Source organism: Rattus norvegicus, chromosome 1, assembly GCF_021556685.1.
Source record: "Rattus norvegicus strain SHRSP/BbbUtx chromosome 1, alternate assembly SHRSP_T2T, whole genome shotgun sequence".
In the NCBI taxonomy this organism is placed as follows: domain Eukaryota; kingdom Metazoa; phylum Chordata; class Mammalia; order Rodentia; family Muridae; genus Rattus; species Rattus norvegicus.
In genome coordinates, this window is record NC_141534.1 from 74,321,626 (window position 1) to 74,333,520 (window position 11,895).

Consider the following 11,895-nt stretch of genomic DNA (forward strand, 5'->3'; position numbering starts at 1 on the left):
AGGAGGAGGAGGAGGAGGAGGAGGAGGAGGAGGAGGAGGAGGAGGAGGAGGAGGAGGAGGAAAGAGAGGGAGAGGAAGAGGGAGAGGGAGAAAGAGAGAGAGAGAGAGAACGAGAGAGAGATCTCTTCTTTCAATATCTTATATAGTTCTCCAGCAGAAGGTATGTCCCAGATTAAAGGTGTGTAACAGCATGCCTGGATCTAGAACTTGCTTTGTCCCAGGTGACCTTAAACTCAGAGATCTCCTTGCCTTATTCTCCTGGGATTAATTGGTACTATGCCTCAATATCCAGGTCAGAAACTTGTATTGCCCATCCTCAAGATCAGGATCACAGGTGGGCCTTCCAATTCTGGATTTAGTTCATTTCAAATATAGTCAAGTTGACAACCAGGAATAACCACTACACTCCACCCCTTGTCAACTTGACACAAATAATATCTCATATATTTAACAATACAAATATAACACTCTCAATATAAAACAATAACAAGGTCATGAATATGCCTAACATTATATAAATAATCATCGTACAATTGCAAAAGCATTTGTAAATTTACAATGGGGCAATGTACCTTGGAAACATTCTTTTAGCATTGACACTTAAATACTAATTGTTTTAAAGAAATTAGAAGAAAGACAATGTGTTCTTAACAAAACAAAACAGAAGTATTCATATTACTTTATAATCCTCCTTTCTCCAACTGGTTATGTGGCCTTAGCTGGCATTTATAACTACCTTCCTCTACTACCCATTCTGTATTTCCTCCACCCTCTACAAGCACCTCAGCAGATCTTGGCTCTTTCCCTGGAGGAGTGACCATTACCATCATTCATGATGGGTCTGCGTCCTTTGGCATCCTGCTTGGATTAGGCTGTTGTAGTTTCCCATTGACTTTAATCACAGGGCATGGTAATACTAACAGATGCCCCAAAGGATCTCATGCACTCCAGACATCATCCTTCTTATCTCCATTGTGGAGAGGCAATCCAATTTTCCCACAGTGATATGGATGTATCCCCCCTCTTAACACTGTTATTCTTTTCTTAGGCTGTTGGTTTAAGGACATTAGAAGCCCAAAATGACCAGGGGGAAGTCTGAGCTGCCAGTTCAATAGAATGTTTGTTGTGGCTCTTGGTAGGAGCACTCCCTCCTATGAAACCAAAACTTCTAGGCCAGCAGAACCGAGGGTTGTGGGTACAGGAAGCAAAAATTTTCCTAGAGGGCCAGTAGGAGTGACAGTGAGTGAAAATATTTCCTTTTCCACTCCGTGGTTCCTAGAACCATGGTTCCTGGTTCTGGGAGATTCTACCACATATCAGATGCTGATTCAAAGCATATACTGCCTTCTGAAGAGCTTTGCCCCAGCCTTCCATGCTGCTGCCACCTAATTGGCACTGTAACTGTGTCTTCAAATTCCATCTTTCTATCAGACCAGCTGCTTCAGGATGATGGGGAACATGGTAAGATCAGTGTATTTCATGATCATGGGCCAACTGTCACACTTCTCTGGCTGTGAATTAAGTTCACTGGTCAGAAGTAATACTGTGTGGAAATCCATGATGATGGATAAGACATTCTGTAAGTTCACAGACAGTGGTTTGTGCAGAAGCATTATGTACAGAAAAGGCAAATCCATAACCAGAATAAATATCTACTTCAGTAGGAACAAAACATTGTCCTGTCCACAAAGGAAGTGGTTCAATGTAGTCAACCTGCCACCAGGTTGCCACGTGGTCACTTTCAGGAATGGTACCATATCTATGTTCAGAGTTGGTCTCTGATGTTGGCAGATCTGGCATTCAGCAGCCAGGCCAGCCTTGGTGATTGGAAATCTATGTTCTTGAGCCCAAGCATAACCTTCTTCTTGACCAACATGGCTACTTTTTGATGTGCCCATCGAGCAATGACAATGGCTGGGGAAAGGGGCTGACTCTCTATAGAATGGGTCATTTTATCCACTTGATTATTGAACTCCTCCTCAGCTGAAGTAACCTTTTGGTGAGCATTTACATAGCAACCAAAATTTGACATCCTTTGCCCATTTGAAGAGATTTATCCACATATTTCTTCCCCAGATGTCTTTCTTACCAATATTCTAATCATGATCTTTCCAAGTCCCTGAAAATCTAGCCAACCCATTGGCTACAGACATGAATTAGTGAACCATCATACACCTGGCCATTTCTTCTTCCAAACAAACTGTAATATCATGTCTACTGCCCGAAGTTCTACACACTCTGAAGATTTCCCTTCACCAGTTTCTATCAGGGTTGTGCCAGAAAGCTGTTGTAATGCTGCAGCTGTCCACTTTTGGGTGGTGCCTGCATAACATGAAGAACCATCAATATATCAGGTCCTAGTCTTCTCTACTTCAATCTGCTGATAATAGGGTGCACCCCATGGGGCTATAGGTACATTCTTGGCAGCAGATGGCATCATAACAGGAGGAGAGACAATAGGCATTTGAGCAACTTCTTCATGTAACTTGCTTGTGCCTTCAGGACCTGCTTAGGCCTGATTATGTATATACCACTTTCATTTGATAATACACTGCTGTTGTGCACATCATCCTACTTTATGACTTGGAGGGTCTGATAAAATCCAGCTCATGATGGGTATCTCAGCTCACATGCTAACGTGGTGTCCTATTGTCAAACATTCAGTTTCCATTAAGGCCCAATAGCAGGCCAAGAGATGTTATTCAAAGGAAGAATAGTTGTCTTCAGATGATGTTAGAGCTTTGCTCCAAATCACCAAAGATCTCTTTCTGTGATTTACTTACAGGGGCCTGCCAGAGCCTCCAAAGAGCATCTCTATCTGCCACTGACACCTCAAGAACCATCGGGTCTGCTGGATCATATGATCCAAGTGGTAGAGCAGCCTGCACAGTAACATCAACCTGTTGAAGAGCCTTCTCCTATTCCAGGCCCCACACAAAGCTAGCAGCTTTCTGAGTCACTTGGTAAATGGGCCTGAGTAGCACACCCAAATTAGGAATGTGCTGTCTCCAGAATCCAAATAGACCCATTAAATGTTGTGCTTCCTTATTGGTGGTGGGAGGGGCCAGATGCAATAATTTATCTTTCACTTTAGAAGGAATATCTCTGCATGCCCCACACAACTGGACTCCAAAAAATTTCACTGATGTAGATGGTTCTTGAATTTTGTTTGGATTTATTTCCCATCCTCTGATACACACACGTGTTCCCGATGAGTCCAAGGTGTTTGCTACTTCCTGCTCATGTGGTCCAATCAGAATAAGATCATCAATATAGTTTACCAATGTGATATTCTGTAAAGGTACAGCATGGAACTGTAAGGTCAGCATCCATGTTGTGCTGCCACAGCTTATCTCTCTGTCCCTCCAGTGTCTTCCTCCAGAAAACAATTCTTAACAGTAAAAGAACTTATGAAGGAATCACCATCCCTGACCTGAAGCTATATTACCAAATAATAGTTATAAAAACTCCATGATATTGGTACCAACACAAACAAGTTGGTCAGTGGAATAGAATTGAAGACCCAAAAATAAAACCACACACTTATAGATACTGAAACTTTGACAAAGAAGGGAAAAATACACAATTGAAAGAAAACTGCATCTTTAATAAGTGGTATTGTTGTGGCTGGCAGTCTGTACATAGAAAAATAAAATAGACTCATATTTGACACCTTGAAAAAAGCTCAAGTCCAACTGGATCAAGGACATCAACATGAAACCAGATACCTTAAATCTAACAGAAGAGAAATTGTGAAAGAGCCTCAAACTCTTTGGCTTGGGGTTCAGGGAAATTTTCTAAACAGATCTCAAATGGCTCAGGCTGATAAATGGGTCGTATGGGACTGAAAAGTTTCTATAAGTAAAGGACACAAGGAACAGGCAAATCGTCAACCTATAGACAGGGAAACTATCTTCAATAACCACCCATCTGATAGAATGCTAATAGCCAATGTATATAAAGAGCTCAAGAATATAAGGACAAAAAAACAAAAAAATTAAAAAAAAAACAATTGAAAATGGGATAAAATAGAACTAAACAGAGAATTTACAATATAGAAATCCTGAATGTCTGAGAAGGACTTAAATAAATGTTCAAATTCTTCGTGATCAGAAAAATGCAAATCAAAACAACCTTGGCATTTCGCCTTTTGGGACATATCCAAAAGATGCCCACCAGACCACAGGAGCACATGTTCCACTATGTTCGTTGCAGCCTTACTTGTTATAGCCAGAAGCTGGAAACAACCCAGATGTCCCAAAAAAGAAGAATGGATACAGAAAACGTGGTTCATTTACACAATAGATTACTACTCACCTATTAAGAAGGACATCATGAGTTGTTCAGACAAATGGATGGAACTAGAAAATATCATCCTGAGTGAGGAATTCAGACCCAAAAATGACATACATGTTATGTACTCACCAATAAGTGCATGTCAGCAAAATGTATGGAATACTCAGGATATAACCCACAGAACTCAAGAGGGTTAACAAGCCCAAGGACCCAAGTGAGGATACCTCAATGCCACTAGGGATGGAGAAGAAAGCAATCAGGCAGATGGGAGAGGGAGGGAGGAATTTGGGGAGAGAGAAAATGGGAACAGTGGTGGAGAACAAGACCATGTAATAAGATGGGACAGGACTGAAGCCCTATGGGCCAGCGGACATAATGGAAACAAGTAACCTCAGGAGGTAGGAGAGGGGCTCAAAGTGGGTACCTTAGATGAAATATCCCACAGTGGGGAAAGGGAACTTGTAGAGTCCACGTTCAGTACAAAGACAGGACATCAAGTTGAGGGATGGGGTTGTGAACCTTCAGTCAAAATCTCTAACCTAGAATTGTTCCTGTCTAAAAGAATTGCAGGGACAAAATCAGAGATGTACCTGAGGGAAAGAAAATCCAGTGACATGCCCAAATTTGTATACAGCTCAAGAGGCTCCAAGGCGCAACTATATTTCTGATGCTATTGTATACTTACAGACAGGAAACTAACAGATCTTCTGTCAGAAGGGTCCAACAAGCAGCTGAAAGTGCCAGATGCAGATACTTATGACCAAGTGATGGAGAGGAGCCAGGAACCCCTGTGGTCCATTAGAGAAAAAGTAGATGAAGCTGAGGAGGAGGGGCAATCCCATAGGAGACTAGCATTCTCACCTAACTTGGACCCCCGAGATCTCTCAGACACTGCACCACTAATCAAGCACAGCATATATCAGCAAATATGAGGTCCCCAACATATACACAGCCGAAGACTTCCTGGTCAGGCCTCTGTGAGAGAAGATGCATCTAACACTTGAGAGACTTAAGGTGCCAGGTTGTGTGGAGGTCTGGTGAGTTGAGGGTGGGGCTGGGGTGTGGAAGAACATTCTCTTGGAGATAGGGGCTGAGGTATGGAATAAGGAACGGACAGAGGGTGGACCACTAGGGAGATAATGGCTGGACTGTAAAAAATATTTAAAGAATAATTTAAAATGAAAGAAAGAAACAGATCAAGATTTTGGGAAAGAGCATGGTTCTTTACGGGAGGAGTTGCATGGAGGTTCAATACAAGACTTCTTCACAGTCACTCCTGGAATGTCAAATGAGTGAATCAAGCTAGAAAATGAAAAAAAAAATAAGTAAAAGAAACCTATCAACACAGGTATTAATATGTGAGACCTGAGGATCAGGGAGGAAATTCATGTTTTAGAACCCAAAATTCAGCTTAGTTTATAATTAATAATGATTGATTGAACGAATGCTAAGTCTTAAGTCATATCTGAAATGAGGCACTGAGTTTTGGCATTTTCACTGAATCTTCTTCAGTTTTTCAAAACCAATATTTAATATATAAATTTGCTGTTATTCTCTGGTGTCCTGGATAGTTCTGGATAGAGCTGGATGCAAGACATTAATGGATTTGTTTTAATTATATTTTATCTAGGCATTGAGAACACATTTTTTTCCTGTCACTGTTATAGCATGGTCCCCAGATTCACATATCTCTAAACTGTGAGGCTGTATTTTTGTACTTCAGGAAATTTGTGACAATGTGCTCAAAGTTTAATCACAAACACTGACTTTTAAAGACCTTCTTGAACTATTAATGCATGGCTTACTTCTGGTCAGCTAACAAAATCCATTGACATCGTTCCAAAAGTGTTCACATAAACAAATTTTGAGGCAGTCTTGGGACCATATTTTCCCAATTGTCATCCTTCTTGGGACTTTAATTTATAAAATCACAGTGATGTCATGGAACTAGCTAAACCATTGTTATTGGTATTTATCACAAGTTTAAACATGCACTATAGACAACAGATACTGAGCTCCAGAACAATTGTCAAAGATACTTCAAGAGATGAGGAACCACCTGGAGAAAGGAAGGTATGAATACAGAGGTAACCTCTGCTTTGGCTACAGAAAGACAGTGGTCTGATATATGTAGGTACATCTTTGATTTGCTGATCAGCATGGCACTTCACCATTCTTACTGCCCAGACTTAGGAAAACTATGCTGACTTTTATTTTATTCTTCTTGCTCCTGAATATTCCACTCCTCATGGTCACTTTCATTCACCTTAGCTGTTTTTGGACAGTGAAACCAAATGAAAAGAAGAATGGAAACCTGAAAACAGGATGTGTCTTTATGTTTGAAATAGTGAAATGGCCGGTGGAGAAAGAGTACTTCAACAATATTCTCCATAAACAATAGATGCTTTTATATTTTTCTTGTAAATGTCATCATGCAAATTTCCCAAGTGTTCTGAGGATGGTGATCCAGACAATGTTATCCTGTTCATTGTACCTGCTATTCAAGAAACAAAACCAAATACTTTTAGAGACTCAATAATATTTTGTTATAATAATAATAATAATAATAATAATAATAATAATAATAATCCTAGATGCACAGAACACATGAAACTCAAGAATGCCAGCAGCAAACCACTGAACTGAGAATGGGACCCAGTTGAAGGAATCAGAGAAAGGACTGAAAGAGCTTGAAGGGGCCTGAGATCCCATATGAACAACAATGCTAACCAACCATGGCTTCCAGGGACCAAGCCACTAACCAAAGACTATACATGGACTGACCTTTGGCTCCAACTGCATAGGTAGCAATAAATAGCCTAGTAAGGGCACCAGTGGAAGGAGAAGCCCCTTTTCCTGCCAAGACTTAACCCCAGTGAACAGAATTGTTGGGGGGAGGGCAGTATTGGGAGGGCTAGTTGGGGGACCCTAACAAACATTGGAACAATACACCTCTTCCAGATTACAGCAATTCTGGGTCTCTGGGGCCTTATTGTGTTGGGGTCTTCCAAAAGACTCTCTCAAAGTCTTCTGGACAGAGCTACACTCTGGTCTTGGCAGACATTCCTTCGATCCCCTGTCTAAATTCTGACAGCACATGATGGGCACTGACAAAGTCTCTCTATCTAAATTTTCCTTAAAACAAAAAGAAAAACTTATAACACAGCAGTCACTTAAAAGCCACAGGTTGGCTGACAGTTCTTAAATCTGTGGGAAGGCTTCGTGTTTTGGACCTCGGTGGAATCCCACAAAGCCAATAGGCCAAGGGAATGTTCCCATTGGCCAACTCATTTCTCCTCTTTTCTGTCATGAACAACTTCCTGTCCTGTAAAAAAATTCCCCCAGACCAGGGACATATGTGTCCTTGGACTACAGGTTCCCCATTGGAGAAGTTAGAGAAAGGATTGAAGGAGCTGAAGGGGTTGTTAACTCCATTAGAACAACAGTACCAACCAAGCAGAGCTCCCAGGGACTAAACCAGCATCCAAAGAGTACTCATGGACAGACCCATGGCTTCAGCTGCATATGTAGCAGAGGAGGTGTGGAATGTGGGAACCAAGCAGACCAAAGCTATCTTAGAAAACATCAGGTGATTGGGAACTTCAGAAGAATTTGCTGAGTAAACACCCTATTCAAGAAGTGTCACCACAAAATAGGGGTGGGACCCTCCACCACCCCCTCTGCACGCCAAAGGTATCTCTCTGCTGGGAGCCACCTCCCTGATGGAGCTTGAATGTGTGTCATATACTTACTAGCCAATAGATTTAAAGGTCAATATGCTGACCAATAAGTTCAAACTGTAAACTTACTGATGTAATATGTACCCATAAAAGTTATAAAAAGTATGTATCTGTGTTCTTGGGGGTCGCCTCTACCCTGATTGCAGAATGACCTTAATGCACTGGATCAGTAGACCTCTTGTTTATTACATTGATCTCCATCTGTGTGTCTCATGAGTGGGACAACCTGAACATAGGGCTTGGAGTGCTTTTCTTGAATCTTACAGAGGGTCTTGTTGGGCACCAATGGGAGGAGAAGCCTTTGGTCCTGCCAAGGTTGGACCCAGAAGTACAGAGGAATGTCAGGGTGGGGAGGGGGGAAAAACTGGGTAGATGGGTGAGCGACACTCTCACAGACAAAGGGGGGGTGTATAGGGGGGTTTGTGGACGGGAAAGTGGGAAAGAGACAGGAAACATTTGAAATGTAAATTAAAAAACCTGATACAAAAACCTAAAAAGTGGTTCTTATTATCCAACAGAAATGCATTAGGTTTTTAAAATAGAGCATATGTAGCCATCTAATCATTTCTAGAAATTCCAAGCTAGAAAATGTTGGGAAAATTTTTGTTGTTGTGTTTTCTAAAGACACTCATATCTTAGTTTAGAATTCAACTTGAAACATATTCAATTTTTCACGTTGCTCTAAAGTTCTCTGATAACCAATTCATATTCATCCAGTATTTACTGTTTGTTTAGCCTGCATCGAAACAGTTAGGGAAAAGAGGACAGATGTCTAAAGCCTAAAATTCCTCCTGGACTTAGTATGTTAGCTGGAAATATTGTCAAACATGGGCAATTTGGTGAAAATAAAAATATAGCCAAAACCAACCCTCCTTCTTTTGGAAGGAAGTCCTCCAGATAGTGCCATGCATGGCCAATGAAAATATTTATAGCCTAGACTCATGGACCGGAGAAGCTTCTCTCATGAAAAACAGACATACTCAAGAAGGAAAACCACCCTCCCGTGAATTTTGCTGATCTTAGCAGCAATTCGGCAATGCATAGGACAATCTAAAATAGGACAGTCTGATAGTAACACAGCTACTGAGCCTGCTCAGTCAGATAAGCCCAAATATCAGGGTCCTAAAAAACTAGCCCTGCCTCCTTATGCTTCAGCAGAGACTCCAAAGAAGTGGTCTGCTCCTCAGCCCCTCCCTCTCCCACTCAAGTTCAGGGTTCCATTAAAAAACAAAACAAAACAAAACAAACAAACAAACAAACAACAACAAAGGAGCTTCCACCTGCTTCTAAGCTTACTCCACCTCCCCCAATATAGGTAGGGAGAGACATATTACAAGCCTTAGAGGTAGTTCTTACCACCTAATCAGAAAGAGACCACATTAAAATAGAGGATATTACCTGTAAGTAATATTCAAGGAGATGCAAAAAACCCTCCTCGAAATCATGCCCAATTCTAGAGACCACTGTAAGATTTAATACTCCCTACCTTGATGAGCTCTGCAGTGAAGCCATCTGGGTCCCACAGTGGTCTCAATCAAGGGAGAAGCTTAGAGTCCTAACACATATGGTTGGAGATCAGCTGGTGCTACAACAAGATTTGAGGGCAATTAACAAAACCATGGAAGTCTTGGGGCCCATACAAAGAGGGTTAGGACACATCTCAGCCTCCCTACCAATGTCCCCCTATTAACAATAGACAGATCTTCATAATAATGAGGTACCTAAAGGCCTGGAAGCTTAGCCAATTTGCCTTTCTACAAGTATTTTAATCAAAGGCCCACCTGAGACATTGGGATAAGGTTTTATTCATCCACTTTCCTCCATGACTAATAAAAGCTTTGGAACCAAGGACTGTCTTTTTCCATCAGGACCTGCCTTCAGGACCTAGAGAGGACTTTGCCTATAAATCCACCAACTAATCTCCCATAGAAGGCCTTCATGTGCACCTAGCTGTGGCCAACATTAAACCCAAGCTTACAGTCATCCTCTCACAAACCAAAGACTCCCACTGTGGGATCAACTGGACTTCCTTACTTTTCCCTGGGCCCTGAAAAGGATCCTGCCAGCAGGCCCCTACTCTGGGATGGCCCTGGGTCTTGCTGCAGGCCCAGGAACTCAGAGTCAGCTCTGGCTGGCTGTTTCAGTATTCCAGATCATGCTTCCCCACTCCAGAAGTGGTGATCGTGTGACTTCCCACAGTCCAACAACCTGACATCGATGGCATGGGGTAAGCATGGTCAAAATTCCCATGTCCTGCCTCCCAGAGACTCTGTGCCCTTTGGCAAAGAAGATGCAGTGCTCTGCTCCACTTTAACCCAATAACTGATTCTCACTCTGTGACTGTGCTACCAAGACTATATTCTTCCTTTGAGCTTCCCTTCAAAGTTGACCTTTTCATCTTCTTCCAGACTACATTTAGGACTTACTAGCCAAGAAAAAAACAAAAGGGGAAAAGTGGACCTGTCTTCTAGAGTACACAGTGGCAGCATGGCAGAGCAACCCACAACCCCCACCCCAACTAGGCCAGCCAAAGACAATGGAAGAACACACTGAGAACCAAAATGTTTTGCCAATGCTCATTGTGGGCTCTCCAGATTTATACACTGGCCTTCTGTGCTATTGCTAATATTCAAAACAATCCTTTGGCAATTTCTTAAAAGTATAAATAAAAAACAGAATTGCAAAAACAAAAACTTAAATAGGAAAAAAATCTTGTGGATTGAGCAAATAATGAAAGCAAAAGGAATAAAACTGAAAATATTGTAAGACTTAAGTTAAATTATGTTGTATGAATATAAACACAGTGGACTACAACTCTCCCTACACTATACTAAAATTTTGATGAATTAGAAAACCTACAATTAGATTTCACAATTATAGAACACTGAAGTTTAATACAGATTTCAAAAATATTTAATACAAAGAAAAAGCTCCATGCCAAATACTGTAATACAGACACTGGACATAAGTAATGTTTAATGAATGATAAACTTAACATTATGACAAATTTAGCTCAATTTTTAAATGGTAAAAATGTAAGAATTCTGAGAAGAGGAAATGCAAATGTGTGTTACCTTTAGGAGTTTTCTGCATTCTTCATCACCATGAAAATAAAAATTAAAACTACTTTCAAGAACATTTGGTGAGGTGGTAGAGAAAAATGAAAAGGAATTGAATGTGTGGAATGAAAGTTAAAAGTAAATGCCAGTTGAATACTCAAGAAATTTAAAACAGTGGATGATTTTTCAATTATATAAATCCATGACAGAGATGTAAATGAAATAACCAAATAAGGAAGACAGAGATCCCACTGGCTCAATTGTCAATAAATGAAGCTTCTACTACAGAGATTGTACCACATCTAATTAACTGTTTTGATAAAATGATGTGATAGTAAGCTATTGCCAAAATTAAAGTGCTGCATCATTACTAAAAACACCTATAGAACATAATGAAAATGGAGAATTTGTGATGGGGCCTAATAAGAGTCTTCACCCAGTTTTCCACTGTTTTTTTGTGCAGGAATGTACAGTGTATATTAGCAAAGAAGAAATGGAAATGGCAACACAAAAACTTTTGTTCTACAATGGTGTCCTGTCTACAAGATAGCTATGCTTCAAGTTGCACAGTGTTTACTGTAGGAGTAAACAACCAATCAATACATGATTGCTTAGTTTTCCCACTCCATGAGATTGAATTCAACCGAATACTGCTTTGCGTGACCAAAAGTAGACAATAGATAGGCCAAGTATCCCAGAAAACAAATGCAATTCCTTTTATAAAAATACTAATAACATGACTTTCAATAGCATTATGTTATATTCATAAAATAATTCATTGCCCAGCCATCATCAGAAAA